The sequence below is a fragment of the Camelus bactrianus genome, chromosome 20 (genome assembly GCF_048773025.1).
Source record: "Camelus bactrianus isolate YW-2024 breed Bactrian camel chromosome 20, ASM4877302v1, whole genome shotgun sequence".
NCBI classification, from domain to species: Eukaryota; Metazoa; Chordata; class Mammalia; order Artiodactyla; family Camelidae; genus Camelus; species Camelus bactrianus.
In genome coordinates, this window is record NC_133558.1 from 26,868,921 (window position 1) to 26,892,633 (window position 23,713).

Sequence of the window (23,713 nt, forward strand, 5' to 3'; positions counted from 1 at the left end):
GAACACACGTAAAACTGGAGAAATCTGAGTAAGTGCTGTGGGCTGTACCGATGTCACTTTCCTAGATTTGCTGGTGTGCTGTGGTTATGTACGGTGTTACCACTGAGGGAGGAGAGCTAACAGGTACAGGGAACATCTCTGCAGGTTTGTTGCAACTTCCTGTGAATCTATAATCATTTCAAAATTAAAAGGTTAAAGAATTAAATCTTGTGTACTATTTGAGTTCTCATTCGCACCAGCAATGTACGAGTGGCTCTGTTTCTCCACCAGCTTATGGTACGGTCGTTATTTTTTTATTGTAGCCATTTTGATAGATACAGTTCTTCTCTTGCGTTTGCAGGAATAAATTTCAATGTCTTCCTGTTTACAAACCTTATTTTAAATCAATGCTTTTTTTCCCCTAAAAACTGATGTATTTTGGCACCCTATTGAATGCTCTGATTAAAGTTTCCCAACTGATTTTTTAAATAACCTAAACATAGAGAGGTTGATCACAAAAATTCAGTACTACTGTAGGACACTTAGGTTGCTCTACAAAGTACTTTTCAAATATTCACACACACCAAAAAAAAAAAAAAAAAAAGCCAGTAGACAGGGCAGCAAAGAGAAAGGTATATCGCCATGCTGAAATATTTTATGGTATGCAACAAAAGCTCCATTACAATTTTTAATTCAGCTAACTCTGGCTGAGTGACTCTAAATTGAAAATTCTGAAAATCACAATGTTTGTGTCAATTGGTAGGAAGTCACATCTTGTTTGGACTCCAGGGGTACCCACATCTTGAGACCTGATGGGGAAGATCACGGTTTGTTTCTGGGCCCCCCAAATCAGTGGTTGTTTCTGAATCCATGTCATGTACCAAAGCCAACTGGGATGACTTCAAAAGTTGTCATTAAGAAATATATTAGCCTTATTAGACACAAATTTCCCAAGGGACCAGCCTTCAGAAAATGTCAGTGCGCCCAAGTGAAGAAGCAGGCTGACCCGATGAAAGAGTCTGTATTTGTGTGTGCTTACAACGTCAGTGGGTTCTGCCTAGAGGGATTAAAGAGAAGGGAAGAGACCTAGTGTCTGTCATCACCTCTATATATTGTTGATAAAATTGGAACTTTTGAAAATTTGGAATACTGTCTGCTGGTTAACTGAATATGGCAGCCGTGGTCACCTTCCTCCAATCTCATCAGGGAGGTTGACGAGGGACATGATGTGTTCATGAGGTGGATGCAAAGTGCATCTTTTCAACTAAGAAGGTTAAATTTGCCACAGAAACCACCCCAGCTCGGGTAGCAAAACGTATGTAAGAGAACTACTTACTCCCCTTCCTCCTTAGAAACTGAAGTGTCACCAGTGTCACCAGCCTCCACGTAGAAGAAAGACTAAAGCAGTTAAGGAATGTTCTTGGGAAAGATTTGGAGAAACTTTAAGGTTTCTGTCAACAGAGAACAGCTTGAAGTTGATCTCTAGTGACCAGAGACGTCACAAACCTTGATATGAGTACAGAGGAGGTGGGAGAACTGTGATTGCTATTTTGCAAGTGACAGGCATCAGCTAGGAGTCCTGGAACCTCCCATAAAACCACCTTTTGAAAACATCAAACCACCTGAGAACAGCCCCCCGTATGTGAGACTGTTGGATGCTGTTTCTTAGAGAAAGGGGCAGGTCAAACCTCCAGGTAGATCCAGCTGTGGTGCTGGGGAAGTCCCTGCTGTCAAAATTCAAAATTAAAATGAGCAACGCGTTTAAACAACTGGGATGAAGAATGGGTAGTTTATACAAATACTCAGACTTAGTTCTCAAACACTTCAAAGATGAAGAATTAGCTCATATAATACTGAAGCCAAGGTCATGGAATACCTGTGGCCAGAATAGTTTGTGCTGCGCCAACAAGATCGGAAACCATGTTCATAATTAGTATCTCTTTCATGAGCAAATATTTGTCTGGTCTTCTCACTTTAGTCCAGAGTTTGGCAGCGCTTGGTACCACTAGTAAACACAATAGTCCTGCTGGAGACATGCCATTGCTCTCCGGTCATCAGCAAGCTCTAATTTCTGCTTTAAATCTACCCTTGAACCAACCCCCAACACCAATTTAAGTTGTTTAATAGGCTCCAATGACCACTAATACAGAATCTGACATTTTCCCAGAAGAGGGAGATTAATGAGGGTTTAACTCAACTCTGCACTTCCATACCTGGAGGAAACCTTCTTTGGTTTAAGATCTATAGAGTTATAGTGATTTTTTACAGTCAGTCCAGGGTTATTAGGGAACACACTATTTTAAGAAAAGGAGAGCGTGTTTTCCAGACTGCCTTTCTCTGACCCTCTGTGAGTCAGGCGCTCCCACTGACTTCCACCTGGACATGTCTTGCTGGGCCCAGATCCCTTGACTGGGTTCTTGTTCTGTACCCCAGGCCATTTCTGGCTTCCAAATTTCCTTTCAGAAATGCTTTTTTTCAGTACAAGCCAGTATCTTCAAGGTGTTTCTTTCTGATAAGTAGTCCTTAATTTCCTTAAAAAAAAAAAAAAAAAGACCTGCCCTGGAGTCCAGAATACTCTCCTCTCTCCCCTAAGGTGACTTCCTGGGCTTTGGCTGGATCTCAGAGCTACCCTGCCTAATACATTTCTTGGAAAATTTGGGCTCCAGATAGAACTGATTTTCTTTCTGGTGTCTACCTTCCTAGAAATAATAAAAGTGAGGAACTCAATTGTGCAAGTATCTTATTTGTCAAGTCTCACTCAGCCAGCACAATTCTCTTCTGTCAAAATATCCGGGTGAGTGCTTAAGCATTGTACGGGTGTGTTCTGGTGTCCAGGGCTATTGTTGCAACATTCTGGTTCAGGCTGCAAAGTCTGCCCCCGACCTGTTCTGCCCATGCACACATTTAGTCAAACATGTATTTCTGCACTCCAGCCATAGATTTAAGCATCACCTTTCCCAGCCTGTCTCTAGTCTGCTTCTAAGGGTCTTGGTAGCTAAAGCCTTTGTGTGTGTGTGTTTAAATCTCTAATCTTTTTTCTGTTCACTATCTCCTGTCTTTCCTACCTAGTGTCTTCGGTGGAAAGAGTCCCAGGGCTTCGTGCACCAGCTTCTGTTTTCAGTAGGCTATTTTTAAAAAATCTAAAATTCCAAATATCTCCTACATGGCTATATTAGTTGGAATGAGGCAGAAAGAAGCATGATTAGTCAGGAGGTCTGATATGGCCAGCCTGTTTAGGTTGAGCGAATGGGGAAGAAGGGGACCCTCTCCCAAAATCTGCATGGGGAAAAGGGCATCTCCTGCGACGCTCCGTGTGGGCTGGTTCTCGGTGCTTTGCACCACCTTCATCACTTCTAACCCTTTGGCTGAAGCCCTTCTGGCTGTATTCTAATGATTTAGGGGGGAAAAAATCTCAACACTGAATGCTGCTGAACAGCTCCGGGTTACGACAGGGACCATATGGAGAGGGGTAGATAGTTATTGTGGGACTGGCCACAGTAAGGGTCTAGCTTTGGAAAAGCTATTAGGAAACTGTACCCTCTAAAATGGGTATTCCTACTCATTTTTGAAAAAGTCATCTCAGAATGAATTATGATCAGGGATTTGCTTTTAAATAATCCAGTAAGGGACAGTCGAAACAAGACTGGATACAGGATAATAATAAAACCTTCTGCTTTTGTATATGATTAAGAGCTTTCAAAACAAGAATATTTTACATATCCCCAGGAGATATCACTTAGGAGATGTTTTATAAGTAGGTTCCTGATAACGTAGGGACTGCCAAAATCCTAGGAAGGAGCCAGGTCTCCGCTGCAGAGGAATACTGTGGATGTAACTCGCAGCCTCTAAAAGACATGTTACGTATGTATGGGCTATTGACCATGTGCTCCCAAGGAGTGTGCTAATGACAGACATTTGTGACAATTGACAAAAAATTACTAAAGTACAGCTGAATGTGCTTTGGGTTTGGGATGTACTTGCTTGTATATGCATAGACTGTTTCTACAAGGATTCACTAAAAAATTATGATACTTGTTTCTAGACTAGGGAGCCAGCTGCCTTGAGAAAGGGATGCAGAGGCTAAACTAAAAAACAAATTAAAATCTAAGTGATTAAAAAATAAAAACCATATTGCCACTGGAGGATTAGATTTGTTACCACCTCTGATACTGACCCGGGTGCAAGTGATCTGGCCAGGCAGCCGAAAGCCAGATGCATTCAAGGCCGTGTCCTGGCCCCCACTGTTCAGCAGATGAGTGACAGACTCAACTGAATGAATCGGTACATAAGGTCAGAGCTAAGGCAACACCATTGAAACTGTTTATCCCCAGCCATGGGGGCACCATGGAGACAACAGCTGTGCTCACATCCTTAAAATGCTGCAGGAATATGTCCGTAACACATGGGAAAGTGCAAGATTCTTGAAGCACACCAATCCCTGCACTCAGACTTCTTAGGAAAACAACTTATTAGTGATGTAGAAGGTACACAAGCCAAACTGAGTCTGGAACCAAGGTGTCCCTGTAGTAAAGGCAGATACAAGAACTACAACTTGGATGATGTCACTTCTGAAATGAGAATGTTACTGCATTTGTTTGTGGTTTCACCATTAAGCTTGTCCTACACCTGCAAATGTAGGTTCCTCTGCAACAGTTGAACACAGCCCAGCATCTGTTATTGAGTTCCTCATCTGTTCGAGATAAAGAAAACAAGCTCCCTCTGAAAGAACAAGCTGACACGGTTACTGCTAGCTGTTACAATATCCTTGTTTCATAAGAAAACAAATGAACTGAAAGACAGGAAAATCTGCTTAAGATGTTGGCTTTAAGACATGCATGTTGAGATGCATTCCAAATTTCGGAGCATTCAAATCCTGCTATGTGGACAGAACCTTTAGAATTGCTCCGGATGTCAGAGCAACTGTATGCCAATTGAATATTTGGGTTAAACAAGTCCATTGCCTTCTGCAGACAAATAGCGGTGAGGCCCATTTACCTACTGAGATGAGGGAGCTGAAACCTACTGCCACTTAGGAATTGTCTTTGAAAGAAGCCAGAATCAAAGCAAACGTAATACCCAATTCCAGACAATATTTAAGTTTCTGCTGAAGTATTACTAAAAGCGTATAGACCTTTGGACTAGGTCAGAGACATACCAACAATTTCTAGTTGGACTATCACCTACCATCTTTCTGTCTCTCTGTTTCACAGCTGGGAGCCATATCCTGTATTCTTTCTGTTTGATCATTCTGCTTGGCTTTCTGTGGACTGCTCTTGAGGTCATGAGAATTCTTAGATACTGTGATGAAATGTGCCACCACGTGTTAGATCATATGATAAAGTTGGTCATGGACCACCTCCAAACCAAAGCATTCTGAGATACTGACAATTAGCAAAAAATCAACAGTTTGATAGCAACACACTTGGTGAGGAAGGCAAGCTGGCAATGGCTATCAAAATTATAAACATGCAAATGCAACTGCACTTCTGAAAATTTATCTTAGATATGTATGTTCCAAAATGATGCATGTAAGAGGTAATTTATCACAGGTTTGTTTATATTAGCAAAAAAAAAAAAATTAAAACAATGCCATGTATAAGGGACTGGTTAAATTGCCAGCACATGCATATCGTGAAATACTATACAGTCATAAAAGAAGGAGGAATTCCTTCAGGCACTTTGAAATCAGGCACTTTGAACTAAGTAGAGGAAAATAACCATCATTTTGTAAAAAGGGTGCGGGGTAGATGAGAATATGTTTTACATTTGCTCCCATTCTTCCACGTCTATACAAAAGATTCTGTTAATGCTAGTGTCCTCTGGGGTGGGACACTCAATGTCAGCACTATTTTTCACTGTACACTTCCAATTTTCCAATCATGAGTTGTACATTAAAATTTTTGAAATTTTAATCATGAATTATCCATTCCAAAGGAAGTATTTTAAGTCAGACTTTGAAATGGCTATAGAACAGCACCTAATACATAGTTGGCACACTTTTTTATTGAATAATTCCCTGGATGTACAATTGAACAGGAACTTGGAACTTCTGCTTATAGCATTGTGACTATTGTAGATTTCTTTTTCCCCTACTCAGCATTAACAAAGGAATTGCAGAACATTTTTTTTAACCAGCCTCCCTCCTCCCCCGTCTTTTATAACTATTCTGAAGACTGCTGAGGAGTGTTAGGTGTAGGAGAAGCTCTGTGTCCTTGTGCTACCTGAGATTAAGCAGAAGTTCCAGGAGTGCTAAGCAATCACCTGGAGCAATTTTACTTAAGTTTATTTCTACCCACTAGGCTCCAGATTTCATATTTATGCATCTTTCCTCTCGACTTTTCTCTGGTTTCTATTGACTCTAAAACTACAAAACAGAAAGCAGGTATTTTTGAGGCCCAATTTGATCAGTTAAATTCTTACTCATGAATTATTTGGTGACATTTACTGAAAAGAAATAATTGGAAGTAAATCCACTTAAGTAATTTTCATGATTCTCTGATTAAATGAGAACAATGGATAAACAAAACTCCTTGAATTGAGGATCAATATGGGTAAGTCTTGGCTTTGCACTGGGGCATACCCTCCTTCAGAAAGAAACAGAGGAATTTAATCTTGGGATAGGGAGGGGGTGAAAAGAACGTGATGCTGTAAGACAATAAAGGCCCGCGTCCTGCAAACGGGCCTTGTTCTTATTCTTACTGTCCCATTCCGCCAGCCTTGCAGGATGCTGAGGATCAAATGAGTGTGGCACATGGGGGTGTTCTTCATAAAACTCTGAAGTACGCCTGCATTGGCTTCTTAAGTGAAAAGTATTCCTTTCTCTTCTATTTTCTGGAAAAGATCATTGTCGAATTGGTATTAATTATTCTTTAAACACTTGGCAGAATTTGCCAGTAAAACCATCTGGGCCTGGAGAGTTCTTTTTCAGGAGTTTTTAACCTGCATGTTCAATTTCCTTTATAGTGGTAGGGCACTCAACTTCTCTCTTGTATACTGGGGAACTTGGGGCAGTTTGTGCTTTGTGAGGAATGGTTCATTCCACCTAAATGGTCAAGTTTACATGTGTGGAGCTGTTTGTAGTGCCCTCATGATGTCTTCAGGATCTGCAGTGATACCTGCTATTCTGTTCCTGATATTAGAAATGTGTGTCCTCCCTCTTTTTTTCTTTGTCAGTTTTGCTAGAAGTTTGTCAATTTTATTAATCTTTAAAAAGCAGCTTTTTGTTTTACTGGTTTTCTCTATTGTTTTTCTGTTTCAAATTTTATTGACTTTCTGCTCTTATTTCCTTCCTTCTCCTTGCATTGTCTTTATTTTGTTCTTTTTCTAGGTTCTTAAGATGGGAGCTTAGATTATTGATTTGAGACTTTTCCTCTTTTCTAATATAATCTTGATGTCCTATAAGTTTATTTTTCAGTACTGCTTTAGTGTATATAAATACATATTTTATAGCATATTTTAAAATACATATATATATATATATATATATATTTTTTTTTTTTTTTTTTTTTTTTTTTGCCTTGAGACTTCCTCTGAGCCATGGATTAGTTAGCTGTTGCTTAGTTTCCAAGCAGTTAGAGGTTTTCATTTTATCTTTGTTTTGCCTTTTTGTTTCAGGAACACATTCTGTATGATTTCAATTTCTAAAAATTTGTTAAGTTCATTTCTGTGGTCCAGAATGTGGTCGAGCTCCACAGGCACTCAAGAACGGGTGTTCTGCTGTTCTTGGGTCGAGTGTCCTATAAACATCTATTAGATTCTGCCTGGGATACACCCTTCCTGAAAGAGCTGATACAGTTTTCTGTCTGGTTGTTCTATCAATGTTGAGGCATAAGTGCTGAAATCACCAACCATAATTGTGGATTGTCTTTCTCCTTTTTTTCCCTTAACATACCAGTTTTTGCTCTATATATTTTTCAGGTCAGTCCCTTGGTCTGTTCACACTTCTAGTTGCAATGTCTTTTTGGTGGGTTGACTCTTTTATCATCAAGTAATGACCCTCTCTGTCCCTGGTAATTCTCCTTTTGCTAAAGTCTCCTTTTTTTTTTGGTATTGATATAGCTACTCCTGCTTTCATTTGATTAGCATTTGCATGGTCTATTTTTTCCAATCCTTTTACTTTCAATCTACCTATATTAATACATTTGAAGTGAGTTTCTTGTAGGTAGCATATTGTTGGATCATGTTTTTTTATCCACTTGGCCCATCTGTCTTTTATATTCTTTTTTCAGCACTTAGAAAATGTTGTGCCACTTCCTTATAGCCTCTGATGAGAAATCTGTTGTCTTTCAAATTGTTTTTATTCTGTAGGCAAGCTGTCATTTTTCCCTTGGTGCTTTCAATATTTCTTCTTCGCAAGCTTTTAGAAGTTTGATTATGCTGAGCCTTGGTAAGGATTCTTTGAGATTATCCTGTTTGGGGCTACTCAGTTTCCTGAATCCTTCTGCTTATGACTTTCACCAAGTTGGGGAAATTTTCAACCATTATTTCTTTAGATATTTTTTCAGCCCTACTCTTAGGAGACCTAAGTTAAAGTTGACACTATCACTTAAGCAAATGGCTTAATCTTCCTTAGCTCTGTTTTATTCATTCTTATAATGTGCCCGTTGGTGGATTTGTTCCTAAGGTTTCTTCCAGCTGTTTTGGTTTGTAATCACTCTTCAGAGATATCTTCCCCACCATCACTGCACATGCACACGCGGGCTTCCCCAGGTAACTACCTGCCAACTACTTTGTCCTATAGAAGTTTTTAAAGGAGGATTTGGCAACTTGCTTCGATGAGACATTTAAAACCTCACTCATCAGTTTTTGGAAATCTTGCTCATTTAAATTGTCACAGCTCAAGAGCCCTGGGATTTAAACCTTGGAAAGGGTAAGGCTTGTCAGCAGAACTTCTGTGTTAATTTGTAAGAGATGAAGGATATTAAAACCTTCCACTCTGCAGACAGTAGCAGAGAGACTATAGACGAGGAACCCCAGAGTGGTAGTAGAGGGAAAGCCCCAGACAATTGTCAAAATTCTCGAGGCCCTGGTTTTCCCACTGTATTGCCAGGGTCTCCTGCCCTTGTGGGATAAGAGGGACATGAATTTGCACGAGGGAAGATCACAGCTGGTAGACTCAAGTTTGGAAGGACCAGACACAAGAACAGAATCTGAATGTAAACGGGTTGCAAACAGCCGTGACTTATGAAATATCAGAGATATCTACCCTCCAGATACAAAGGCATTTCAGAAAAGCTTTTCCCATATTTTTCATCTTTGCCCTTTAGCACCTAAGCTATCAGAAATTATACCACTGGTTAAAGTATTTCCAGGAAATGCTTGTTCAAACATAAATTCCCCTTTGTACAGTGACTGGAAAGATTGTTTGAATCTGTTACAAGGAAGTAGATTTTTAAATTATTTATGCTTCCCACCCACCAATTAAAAAAAAACAAAAAAAAACAGCTGAGGGAGGTTTTCTTCTCCCCTAGGCAGTCACTGAGAATCCCTGCATGTGATGAGTTTTTTCTGATGGGCTTTTTGCATATACAACCTAGATGGAGGCAGAAGAGATGGAATCATTATGAGATGGACCATATGAAACACAAGATCCACAAGAAATGGTGGGGTAATTGGGATAATGGAACTTGGCTTCTGGAGAGCTCTTCCAGCTGGAAAAGAAAGACTGAAGGGGGTCTATGGAGAGGACATGGGGACAGATTGGCTGGTTTCAGATCTTTTGTTTCCACTACCCTCTCTCAAAATTCTTTTCAGGGAATATCTTGATGCTGTCCTGGGTCACAAAGGAGGCTTTGTGACTCAAGGGATTGCAGTATCTGTAGAACAGACAGTTTTTTCAATATTTTATTCGCATTTTTTGCAAATGCAGATTAAGATGTTCTGTTCCCCTGGAGCATCAGAATTGAAGTCTGACCAAGAGGGTCTTTGACACGGAACACTGTCCTGTCCCTACTCATTTCCTTTCAGCTTTCCCTCAACGCACAACGGAAGCTCCATGCTACCAGGCTCGGTGGGGAATTCGGGAGAAGAGTAAGCCCACAAGCCCCACGGGAATGGTGAACAGCAGGAGGAAACGGCACCAGCACCATTTACAGCCGTGTGCTGCCCTGCTATGTAACACATGCTTAAAATCTTGTGAGTCCCTAAGGCCTGAGATCATGAAAGAAGAGACCACAGAGAAGTAATAAAGTGTATGATAACATGTGACTCTCTGGTGCCAAAGTTTGCAGAAGAGTGGCCAACAGATCAAATGAACCAGAATGGACATTAGGGACTAGGAAGAGTATTTATTAAATTTTTACCACAGATTGTTGGTGATCTGAGCAAGAACAGTTTTAGCAAGATTATAAGGGACTGGAAGCTTGGTTATACTGAGCTACAATGGAATGAAGACAAGTGGAAGCTAAGAAGTGAAGGCCAAGTTTGAGAATGAAGAAGTCTATGGTCAGAATGGTCAGTCTAGCCTCAAAAAGTTTACAAGTAATAAATGCTGACGAAACAGAAATGACTCATAGACATAGAAAACAAACTTCTGGTTAAAAGGGGAAAGTGGGGTGTGGGGTGGGGAGGGATAAATTGGGAGTGTGGGATTAACAGATACAAACTAACATACACAAAATAGATAAGCAACAAGAATTTAGTGTATAACACAGGGGACAATTTTCAGTATCTTATAACAATCTATAACGGAAAATAATCTGAAATATATATATACATAGAGAGAGAGAGGGAATCACTGCTGTAGAAAGTGAAACTAACAATATTGTGAATCAACTATACTTCAATTAAAAAAAAAGTCTAAAGTCTATGGTGGCCTTAGGGAGAGGCTCCAGAGCAGTTTTGGTGGAGGCCAAGAGAAAAACTGAGAGTTTGTGGGCTGAATGGGAACATCTGAAGGGGTGCTGAAGCTATCGAGGAAGCATGGTTAATGGAGCAAGATTCCAGAGGGGGAGAAACAAGGGAGGGTTCGGGAGAAGAACGGGCTTCAAGTCCTAAGGGAAGGAAGATGAACTGCTCTGGGATGCGGCGGCACACTCCCCAAATCTGCCAGCACTCTGATTTACGGAGGAGAAAGTCGCCCTCCCTACGGGACGGCAATAACTCCAGACACTTTTGACACTTTACAAAGCTGCTCTCTGCATTATCCCACTTGCTCAGGAAGCCACTCCCATGAGGTCGGCCGGCCAGGCGTTTTCATCCCCTCATTAGAGACTAAGAAACAAGGTTACATGAATGGAGTGAGGACCCAGGTTGTAATCTGCCCCAGGCTCAGGCCTGCCCTCTCTGTGATATTCTACGTACTTTTCTTATCCCGCCTCAGGGTTTCCCCCAAAATGTGTTCATTCAAATAGCCTCTCCGCGTTTTTGACTGTATTCACCCAAGCACCCCTCACTGATTGATGAGGTCGTGAAAGGTGAGGTCCTGATTTGAGCCTAGTACTGAATAATAGGTGGCATTCCCGGAACTTTGGTGTGCTTTCTTCTAATATTCCTTAAAATAATTATTGAGTCCTTGAACTGAATTATTACTTTAGGATACACTCTCTTCCCACTGCCATGATTTCTCTATGGGGCTGCAGGGGCATCTTGGCAGCACTGTTTTTTAAACTCTTGCCTCCGATCCACAGTAAGAAATAAATCACATTGCAACCCAGTCCTCACACACACGTATATAAAACAAAAACCAGGTTCACAAGATAATCCTTAACCTGGGTGTGACATACTCTATTTTCTATTCTATTTTTTAATGCTTGTTGTGATCCACTAAATGGATTTTTCAACCCCACAGCTACCTGCAGTCAGGAAATTAATCCTTTACAGAATGTTCTGGCCAAACTTCAAAAGCCTGGTTTTCTGTTTTGTTTGCACTGCCAGCTTGAGGGGAGCTCCCAGTCCCCCTCCCCACCCACACATAACCCATCTCTCCAGGAGGCTCAGGTCCTGGTAAGCTGCAGCCACCAGAGGAGGAGGGGGCTTCTTGGACACCGAGAGTGTTGTAGCCCCAAGGCTGCTGGACTCAAGGTGAAATTCAGCGCCTTCACCACACCACCCCTTGAAAGAGCAGTGTGGGAGCCACTCTAGAGGTCTTCACAGCGTCTCTCCTGCGCTCTATAGCGGGGCAACTTGGAGATCCCAGCCTCCTTCCTTCCTTTCGTCACCCTTCTGCCACCACCTGAACCAAAAGCAAGCTTTGGTGCCTGTGGAGTGGCTGGTTGTTTGCCCGTGCAGTATTTTAATAGGGATATTTTAAACCCTGCTCTAAAAGATCTCTCCACAAATGCTGAGATGCTGCCATTAGAATTTTACTCCTGTAGTTTAAGTATTTCCCTTTCTAAGAGTCTTCTTTATATAGGCAAATACGACCAAATTGGGTCTCTGAGGCTTTACCCCTCCAGTCCGGCCTTACCTGTAAGTTCCAGAAGTTGATCTCCTTTTAAAGGGAAACCTAGAGCAGCAGTGTTACCCTTCCTTGAGACGTGCGCCCCCTTGGCACTGAGGTGAGGCCCATGGACCCTCCTCAGAATAAGGCTTTTAAATTCATGATGTAAAATATATAGGATTATGAGAAAACTGGTTATTTATACATCTCTCTTTATATTTGTAATTTAACCCATTAAACAAAATCTAGAGGCAGGTCTAAGAAGCCCTTTAGAGGAGTGTTAAGTATAAACGCTTTTTGGAGGTATCTGCAAAACTTGTCACATGATGAAAAAAACTGATTTCCATTGGTAGAAAAGTCTAAGGCACCACGAACCCTCCTGATGTTTGTCTACGTTCATGATTGAAGCAAACGCTCGACTGCGATTAGAAGTTGGCGAAATCAAGGATGTGACATTTTCCCACCCAAGTTCAGGGATCCCTTGAATTCTCTCCATGGACTCCACGTCTAAAGCCCTGGTTTAGAGGGCTGTCCACTACCGTTAGCATTTTCTTTGTTGGCTGGTACTTCCAGATTCTGAACTGGATGTGCTAAGCTCAGTTCCACAAATCTTATACTTCCCGCACCCCGGCCCACCCGGGGCCAGCTCCGTTGGAGGGGTCCGGCATCTGGGGGATGGTCTGAGCGACATGCTCACCAAGTTCCCAGAGACATTATATCAGAGGGCAGCCTGACTTTGATCCAAGCAGTTCCTAAATCAATTATTCTTCCTTGGATTTTTGTCAGGAGACTGTAATTGTCTCAGTGTATTAATAACATGAAGGAGAACCCGTTCCTATTTAAAGCAGAGCCTTTTTCATTTTCTGACCCTGTCTATGAATAATATCTTGTGCCACGGACCTTGGCTCCAAAAGATAGGTTTTTATTCGGCAAGTGGGAGTCTACCAAGCTCAGTGCAAGAAAGGGTTAACAGCTGGGCCAAGACATGCTGCCACTGACCAAGGGGTGACCATCTCCTGGTCCCAGATGGTGCAAACAACAATGCCTTTTTGCTCCAAGCTAGGCATTAGTGATGTATCAGAGTATCAGAGTGTAAAAAGACAACATAGCTTGGTGAGACTGGCAAGTAAGAGTGTGCATGCCCTGTCTCAAAGCAATTGGTTTCAACTGTTTCTTCAGTATGTATTCATGATATAACAAAAAAGAAAGACTTACAGATACAGAGAACAAACTAGACGGAAGGGAGGAGGGGCATTATAGGGGTAGGGGATTAAGTGGTACAAACTATTATGTACAAAATAAGCTACAATTATAAAATACTGTACAACACAGGGAATATAGCCAAAATTTTACAACTATAAATGGAGTATAACCTTTAAAAATTGTGAACCACTATATTATACACCTGTGACATACAATATTGTACATCAACTATAGTTCAATAAAACAATTTTTGCTAATGTATCTATAAACTAAAAATTTTACAACAAAAAATAAAGTAGATATTCATGGGCTACTGGACTGCACCTTTGAACATACAATGCCAGCTCTGAAGCCCACCACACAGAGTCCTCTCCAAAGCTCACCAGCACCATCCTCACAGCCTCCCGAGATGCAAGGGACTGCCCGAACAGGTGACTTTGAGGACAAGAGGAGAGATGAGTTTGCCTTGGTTCTGAGGAATGGTTAGGAATTGGGCCCAAGCTATAATAAGGATCATAACAATTTAAGATCCTGGTGAAACAGTTTAAAAAAAAAAAAAACCCTCAATTTTCAGCAAGGTAACTATGACAAAATACTTACCTTGAGGGGGAAAAAGCAGGGTTAATGTAAATAGTTCAAAGAAATCCTAGTAATGACTTAAAGAAAACTAGGCATCTTGGGGGACTGTTCCTAAGATTTGGGGATAAATAAGGATGATGACTTTTATATCCTTGGATACCCTGTTTTTGTTGCCCCTGTGAAGAGACAAAATCTTGGGCTGGGGAGTTTGGAGATTTGCCCAAAGAACCAGGTTTTCTGCCTCAGTTTCCTTCTCCAGTTCTTTCAACACAAGCCCCACACCTACCTCTGGGTCTGGTCCAGGGGAGAGGCCTCTGAGGAGATGGGCTGGGTTAAGGATGGCAGTTAACATGTGAGGGGCCTGGGGAACATTCAGGAAGAGGAATAACGTGGGGAAGTGAAGCAGGGGTGCCCACGGTGTAGATGGGCTACAAAGGGCTAATGGGCTGAAGAAGCCACGCTGAGCTGATCTGCTTTTCCCCACAAGCCCAAGTGGCTGAGGGACATGAAGTCGTCCAAATCTGACTGAACACCACCCTCCCTCTCTCCCTCTCCCGAATTAAGCTGGCCCAGGCATTTGGATGAGATGACAGGACGCAATCTGTACTCACAAATGTGCAGCAAGCAGGCAGGGTGGAGTTTCTATGGCAACAGCAAGATGGCTTGGAATCCATGGGGGCTACATGGATGTGGAGGACAGAAGCCCTCGCCACCTGAGGGACAGAGGGTGCTTGTTATATTAAAACTGGCTGACGGGGGTAGCAGAGGAGACAGACCCAGGGCAGCCACCTCACACATACATACAGGGCGTGAGTGGTGGCCTTCACGATTCATGCCAGTGAATGAATGTTTGATGCTTCATCTGATTTAACCAGAAAAGGATTCCTCTAGCCATGTGCATGGCCGACATATCACACCAGCATGCAAGTAAAAGCAGGAGCTAGGACCAGGGCTCTCGAAAGGACCACCACGGGCTCTTCCCTCCTTCTGGGACACAAGGTGCTGAGCCCAACCAGAAATCAGTTATAAAAGTCAAATGATCTGAGGATTGTCTTGTCACCCTCCTTGGTACCTCGGATGTGACGGTTTGAGGTTGGAGTGGTCATCAGATTGCTCCTCTGCTTTCTTTTTATTACCGACTCAGCTCATAATCTTTCAAAGTGCTTTATGTTCTTACTCTACAAAAATGTGGAATGTGTGCCCCTTCCTCAGGAAGGGACAATGATGCGTGGTGAACGTGGTGACTGATATACATGGAAAGTGGCTCCCTGGCCAACTCGGGAGGGCCTCCCAGAATGTCTGCCTCAGTGGGTTGTTAGGCTCAAGGGCCTAGTTCTTAGCCTGTCAGGTCCAGGAACTCAGTACAGTCACCCTTTGACAGATGCATGGTAGTCACAGGCAGAGGCTGACCAGATGCCATGTGACAGTGTATTAAAATAACTGGCCAAGTGGCAATGTAGGATGACAGAAGGTATATTTTGAACCCAGACACCTTGCATGGTGGGTACAAGGATTAAATGAGCTGACATATATGTATGCAAGTGCTTAGAACAATACTGAACACTGTAGAAGTCTTGTTATACTATGATTAAACCTGTACAGTAGTACAGGTTGTCTACTGCACAACTTCAGAAGATATCATTCATAAAGACTCCAGTGTGAATGGTGTCCCAGAGCTGTGCAATGTGCCATCTGCATGGTAGCCCTGAAATATCAATCCCCACCATGCAGGGTTATTATAAAAATTACAGATAAATGTGTGTGAAGTACCTTCTCCGTAGAAAGCACTGTAACTCATAGCTGCTGTTATTATTTATAGTAGGAGATTTATCTGGCAGTTTAGCAGTGATATTTGCACAGGTGCTTCTTGTTGGGCAGGCTTGCAAAGAGACTAAATTTGATTAAACAGCTACTGAGGAATTTTTTTTTTCTATTGAGGAATTTTGAATAAGTGAAAGGAAGTTGAATGTCATCTCAAGGTTATTTTCACTCCATCGGTACAGAGGGGCTTGATTCCAAAGGCATCACTCTTTGGATATTGGAACTCATCATTTGGAAAGGGAACCTTCTACTCTGGGCCACAGAAACACCAATTCTCTCCTTCTCAGCTCTCCTCTTTTTTTGGTCTCGATCATTTGCCAGGAACTTCTCTCACTCCACCACCTCATGGGCCTGCTACAATCAGATAGCTACATCTCTTGCATTAGTTAATCTTTAAATTGGTCTCTTTCTAATGAAATTTTAGGGAAGCCCCATAGGCTCCTTGATGAAATTTGGAAGGCCCCTTTGTCTCATTAGCCACATTTTTTACAAATTATTAACTTAGAGCAACATTAGAGCCCAAAGAATCCACTGAGTATGAAACTCAAACACCTCATCTCTCTGAGCTCCTTCTCAAGTGCTGTTAGACATGTTTTCCCCATGTCCTAACCACTGTGTGCCTCCTCTTTGCTCTTCTGCCTTTTCTATTCAGTGCTACTTCATAAACAAGACTTCAATATTAACCATGTTTTAATAGCAAGTTAGCCTAACAAAACAGCATTTAGCCCAGTGTGCTATGTCCCTCCAGTGAGGTGTTGGAGGCAGCTTAACAGCTCAACCAGCAGATATTGGGAGGAACATGAAACAAACACAGAAATGAAATTAACCATACAGCATTAGAGATGGAAGTATCTTAGGGGACTGTCTGGCCCAATCCTTTCATTGTACAATTGTGAAAACTGTGGCCCAGAGAGGGACCACGATGTGCCTGAGGCTATGTAATTAATTCATCTCCTCCATGAGTTAGGGACCAGCTCTGGCTAAGGAGGCATTTCCTCCAGCCTTTGGGGATCAGGGAAGAAGGGCTCCCACAGCGGCAGTGATGGATCACTGCTCTGCAGACATCCCTGAGCAGCTCACAGAAAGCCAGGTTAGAGGCATCGATCCCCAAGTCCTGTGCTGAAAGCATTCCATGGAGGGGAAGGAAGAGGCCTCATCAGAGCAAACATGTGGCATTCATCCACTCCCACTCAGCACTGGGAGGTGTGAAAAGACATCCCAAAAGGGAGAACTCAAAGGGGACAGGCAGCTAGGCCCTCCTACACGGCTGGCTTCGCTGCAAGGTAGAGCCAACATGGGGGCGATGCCCAGGTGGGAGGAGCCCTGGAAAAGTCACAAACAGCAGCTGCTCTGCGATCCCCCACCCTCCATGGAGTCAGTAGATGGATGTGCAACAGGATGGTGGGACTGGGATGGACGTTTGAAGCTAGGGAGTCGCACTGCCTCCTCTGACAGATGTGCAGACAAAGTCCCAGGGTCACATACAAAGGGAAGGACTGAGCTGGCTGTGGAATGGAACTGTCCTAATGCCAGCCCAGCACTCCATCTGGGGTTCCTCTTTTGCTGAGTCTAAGGAAAGTAAGTGGTAGCAACTGACGAAAAGATAGATGTATAAAAGATGATGGCAGTTTATTACCTAGGCATGATTAACTCCCACAAGCAAATCACACATTCTCCTAGACGTCAGCCGTTTACTGTATGAGTGGCTCTGTCTGGCTCTATGGTCTTAGGCACATTGCCTTGCGTCCTCTATTTCTTCACCTGTAAAATGGGCCTAATAATAGGACCTACATCATGGGTAGTTGTGCAGATGGCATGTGAAACACTTAGCACAACACCTGTGGTTGCAATAAATGGTAGTTATCATTTACCCCACTAAAAGGACTGTTTTTTCACCCACGTAGCCATTCTTGCCTTCTCCAGTGGGTTCACATTACCTGCTACCTTCTCAACATATCTATGCATCTCTGCTTTGAACAATAAAGAGCTGAGTCACCTCAAGTCCCAGACAAGTGTTTCCCAACTGGAATGTTTTCTGAAAGCTATAAATTCTTGAAAATTTTGTTCATCTTATTAATAATAGATTTAGGAAAATCTACCTCATCCCTGGAGGACAGAGCGATGTCTCCGAAGCACCTGGCTCTCACCTCTGCAGAAATGTCCTTTCTTCCTGATTTTCATCTGGTTCTGTCATTTGGGAAGAGAGGCACCAGGGATTAAATTAGAACTGGAAGGAAGGTGATGAGAAAGAGATCCAGAATGAATGACAGGCTATGAGAAGGGCAGGCTGCAGTTCTCCCCTATCCTCTGGGAGCCGATTCTGTTGTGAAGGATTTAGGGACTGTGAAGGCCCCCTGGGAAGACAAGGCAGAGGAGGGTGGGAACGAGAAGATAAGAATTTGTCTTCCCTTCAGGCTCCAAGAAAAACAGGATGGAGAATGTTTTCTATCCCTCTGTTCTCTTTGCCCCAAATCCTTGAGAGGCCAGTACCGCCTTCCTGGAGGTCAGCGTCGCGCCTATATCTTCCAATCACACGGGGTCCCTGTACCGCCACTGCCAGGTACCAGTACCACTGTTGGAAATTCTTCCCAATCAGCCCCTGCGGAGATGCTGGTGACCCGAGCGTGCTTCTGGTGGCCTCCGCGGGGAGAAAAGGGAAGGTGACAGTGACGATGATCACGCTGACACAGGTCTTACTTCCTCTTCACAATGGCAGTTCATTCTCCCGAGGGTTGCCTGGAGGGGCAGATGGGAACAGTCCTCCTTTGCCCAGAAATGGGTTACACAGCCCATTGTTGGGAGAACTTGCAACACTTGGCCTTAACCCTCGTATGCAAGAAAGAAATATAATTAACCCTGGAGGGGACATCTAGAAAACATCTCTTCTGATAAGAGAAGCTCCCCATTCTATTGACGAGACACGTGAAGCCCAGGAAGATGAAGGACCTGTCCCGGGCACTGGGCTTGTCAGCAGTGGGACAAAGATCAGAACCTTGGCCTCCTGCAGCCCCTTTTCCTCCACATTCACCCCCAGCCTCCATCCTGGGGCGCCTGGAATCTTTCTAGGGTCTTTGCGACCCCAGGGCCTGCTTCTCCGTGGAGCTCTGTGCTCTCTGCCTTTTCAGACCCCTTCTTCCTCCTCTTGTCTTTTCTTTCTCCTGAGTTACCACTTCTTTCAGGAAGCGTCCCCTAAATAACCAGCCCTGATCTTGTCCTTCTTCTTCCACTAGTCAGGGCCAGTGTTCATCATTTATAGCAAAGAAATGGACCCACTGGATATGTTTATTTGTATGGTTCATGTCTACATTTCTAATAAGAAATTTTTAACAAGCAAAAAGAAATTTAAGAAAACACAACCAATGTTATTGAAACTACTACACCAACTTAAGAAATAAAATATTACAAATGCAGCCAAAGCCCCCTGTGTTCACCTCCCTGGTCACATTCCCCTGTCTGCCTCCTCCAGACCTAACCAGAAACATTGAACTGAGTTTTTGTCACCCCCCACACATTGTTTTATAGCTAATATGTTATTCTGTACTGAGGCAGTCCTCCCTCTGCACAGTAGTTCAGGGCCATAACAATGACCACATAAGCTGAAACCATGCAAAATCATCTTAAAAATCCATGGGAAATTTTGTTATTGCTCTGTGATCTTTCAAAAAAAATGTTTTTTAACTTTAAAAACTCTCACTGTAGGTGATAGGGTCTGTATAGGGAAACATACAGGGAAATTCTTTAAAAATAGTAAAGACAGTGTTTAAAATATTAATTTTCTAACTTATTTAAAATATTAGAAACAGAATTACAGTGTTTTGTTTCTTTGTAAAAAAAACTTCTCAAGAATAGTTTGACCAGTGCTTGCCTTTTTCTTCTCATCATATAGATAAAGAGCAAACAGCTTTCAACTATGGGTTTTTTTCATCTTACAATAAAGAGCAAATATCTTTTCTCTCCTTTCTAAGTTTGAATCAACTTCCAATGTCTTGTCCTTTGCACTTTCAATGTCATAAATATCTCCAAGAGTTCCTTTAATGTGAAGTTTTTGCCCACGTCACTTCCTCTGGGATAGCCTCATCCTTTGCATGACAACCACTTTCCTCATTAATGTCAGTTAGCTGTCCTTCACTAAATCCATCTGACTGCGTTATCTACAGTCTCCCGAGGGGCAGCCGTGCCCACTCTCCCACGGTCAGCTATTTCTTCTGTGACTCCATTTACATTTGATTTTTTACTCCACTTCAGTGTTATCAGCTTTTGGTCTCTTTGCTGTGCTTTTCTCTTTGTTGGCCATTTTCCTTTTTAGATGATCCATTTTTGCAAAGTGCCACACGGGTCGATCACCAGGAGACATGGAAACAACACAGCCGCGCACTTTGCTGTCTGTGCATGAACTGATTAACAGATGTGCAGTGACCAGTCACCACAGAGGTGAGAGAAGTGACATGACTAGTTGCTGACCATGAAGCACATCGCTTATTTATGGAGTGATCTGTGGAATGAAGAACTAGCATCAAAGTTTGTGCCTTTTGTGCAATTACTCACTGTCAATATACCATGGTAACTTACATTTGAACTGTTGTTGGGGGACAGGTTTAACTAAACCATGATGGAAATCCATGTATATTCCACGTATACATACATATGGGAATGTATATATATGTATGGCATATATATGGGAATTGTGTATGTATGTATACACATGTATACATTTGGAAACTGCTCAAGGGCTGCCTGAACTTTATTTTTCATATGTCTGTCAGTTAAAGCAGCATATAGAATTGTTTTTCATGCTTTTAAATTTCATATAAGTGCTAACCCCACTGCACAAATATTTCTTCCTCTTCCAACTCCTATTTTTCCTCTCTTGTTTGTTAGCATATTTGTGTCACTCTCTTCTTGATGAGGCCAGGAGCTACATGAACCAGGAGCTCTGTTCTTCCCATCAGCTGGATGGACTCCCCAGCAAGAGCCTAATTTCCCCATTACCTGAGCTCACCTGAGAACCCAAGAGGTGCTGCCCATGGCAGCGCTGAGAGAAGGATGGATGTGACTAGCTGCAAACAGTTTGGGTTGGAGTCACACTCCAGTTGAAGGAGAAATCATGCAGAGACAGCCTGAAAGATCCCTGTGTGCAGAGCTCCTAACCCATAAGGCATCTTGTAGCATTCAGGAAGCCCTCAGGGCTGCAGCTGTGGGATTTCTTGTCTCCACCACTCATGCCCTTTAGAGTTAAAGTGATTTTAATAGCATCCAGTTTTCTCAAGTGCTGGAGAGACAGAGGTTACAAATGTTAGTACCATGTCATTTTCCTTCTTGATTCCCAGATGGACATTAAAAAGTCATTGCATCAGGCACTTGGCCCCTAGCCCCAGGAGCGTTAACTAGGGAAATAGTACTGGGCCAGGAGCTGACCGTTAAAATGAAAATCTTCCCATTTTGCTTTTTATGAGGGATAAGACAGAAAGTTCATTGGCCACTACTGGGTGTCTGTGGATGTATGAGTGCGTGCATGTGTGTACATACGTGCATGCATTTGTGATGGAAGTAAGCATCCTTTTAAACATGCCTACATGTGGGGTTTAGCCCCTGAAGAGATGTGGTTGCAGGGACCTGAGTATGTTGGTGCATATGTGGCTTACTTATGTAGGCATGCTCGGAGTTTGGCACACTGTGTATCTCAGTAAATAAGCAAATACTTGCAGAGCAAGTGTGCCCATCAATCGATGCTCAGCAAGGCTGCACACTGTGTACAGTCCTGTCCATTCTATGGGCACATCCCCTCCCTGCTCCTACTATTCTGTCAGGAGAAACCAGCCAGAACCTGTACCGTACCAGCATATGAGCCAGGTGTGTTAGGGACCTATGTACCTACTGCCTCAGGGATGGGGTGTGCATGGGCGTCCATTAGTGTGTGAATGTGTATTTTCACCTGAGGTCAAAACCTACTGCCAGATTTCTGCCCACCTGCCTTAGGAAACAGCCTCAGGCTGGGATCCCTCCCATCCCCGCACCTTCTGGGCTCAGCAATGTCCCCTGCTGGGTCCACACAGCTTTCTCCCTTTCTTCTTCTCCCCAGTGCACCGGCCTTGGCAGTGGAGCAGCAGCCATATCCCACTCAACCAGTAACCAGTCCTAGGATCCAGAAATCCTCCTCTCTCTCTTCCCTCTTTTATTGAGCAAACAACACGGATTTGTGTGCATCCAGAACCAGGCATTCACACAACCACTCAGCGTTTGTGGGGCACTGAATGCATGCCAGGCACAGTGCTGGGCGCAGGAAGTTACAGACAAGGAGATACCCTTTTACAGACAGGGACACTGAGGCCTAAGAGGCTGTGCATGGTCAGGGTCTAGGCAGTCAGGACTGGAACCCAGGTCAGCCTAACTCCCAATGTTGTGTCCTTGCCCTGAAACTGATGATGGCGGAGGGGGAGGGAGGGTAAGCAAGGGGGTGCTGGGCTGCCTGGGGGAGAGAATGACAACTTGGGTTAGGACCTGTGGTTTTCCTGAAAAGTGTCCCAGAGCTTCCGAGAGATACTGAGACATCAGGGTCAGCACCACAGAGCAGGGGCGAGCGGGAAGGGGGCGAGCCACTGGGGAGGCGTGTGTGGCGCTGCGGCACCACTGGGCCTTGTGCTGAGCACTCTGACCTGGAGCCCACACCATCGACCACTCTGACAGGCACCCAGGAGGTCGTTGAGTGGGAGTTCAGCTCCGAAGCTGCTGTGTCCCTCTCGGCCTCCAGCACAGAGCCAGGTCCATGGGGCAGGTCTTAGTGTTGTTCACTAAAGACTGCGGATCCACTGGCTACAGAGTTGAAGGGAGGTAGAGGAAAGGAACTAGAGGAGGACCCACTGGGTAGACATAGAGAAGAGATTCCACGGTCCCCTTAAATCAAGCACCCTCCTTCCTCCCACCCCCCAAGCTGTCTCCACTTAAATTTTTTTTTTCCCTCCTGTATTTCCTCCTAGGGCCGCTGTAACATAGCCCCACAAACTGGGTGGCTTAACACAAGAGAACCATATTTGCTCACAGTTCTGGAGGCCAGGAGTCTGAAATTAAGGTGTTGGCAGGGTCATGCTCCCTATGAAACCTCCAGGGGAGCATCCTTCCTCGTCTCTCCTGGATTCTGGTGGCTCCAGGTGCTGCTTGGCTTGTGGCTGCATCACTCCAATCTCTGCCTCTGACTTCACATGGCCCTCTCCCCACTACTGCTCTGCCTCCTCTTCTTCTAAGGACACCAGTCACTTTGCATTAGAGCCCACACTAATGCCCTCATCTTAACTTGATTACATCTGCAAGGACCCTATTTCCAGTAAGGTCACATTCACAGGTCCCGAGGGATAGGACTTAATATATCTTGGGGGGGGGGCGCTCAATTCAACCCACAATACCGCCTATTCATCAGATTGTAACATGTAAGAATTTAAATCCTTAATAGCACCATGCACTCTGTAATCATCCACTATTGAGATAAAAGCCCCTGGGTTTGTGACAGGCTTGAAAAAGTACTGCTTTCCAAGCCAACATTGCCACATGATGAATCCCTAGTTCTTCAAGATGTTTAACTTCTGTCGCTGTGAGACATGGGAAGTGACAGTTGAGGATGAAGACAGAGAGTGAACTGGAGAGAGGAGTATGTGAAGGAGCCTCGGGGCTGGACGAGCTGCTGGGTGCAGCCTCGCCAGTGACAGCTGCTGCTATGAGGACCCACCCAGGTGCTCTGTGCCGTGTGGCCCCACCCCTTTT

At 43.5% G+C, this 23,713-nt stretch overlaps 1 long non-coding RNA gene across 1 annotated transcript in view; it reads right to left on the minus strand.

The window, feature by feature from the left end:
* LOC123613929 (uncharacterized) overlaps positions 1–21,856 on the minus strand; it is a 28,603-nt gene extending 6,747 nt beyond the window's left edge. Inside the window, exons 1-3 of the long non-coding RNA XR_012501136.1 lie at positions 20,961–21,856; positions 18,061–18,787; positions 14,752–14,853 (exon numbers count right to left, since the gene is read on the minus strand). This is a non-coding gene — a long non-coding RNA (uncharacterized LOC123613929). The remainder of the gene's footprint in view (positions 1–14,751; positions 14,854–18,060; positions 18,788–20,960) is intronic.
* Positions 21,857–23,713: the final 1,857 nt, after the last annotated feature.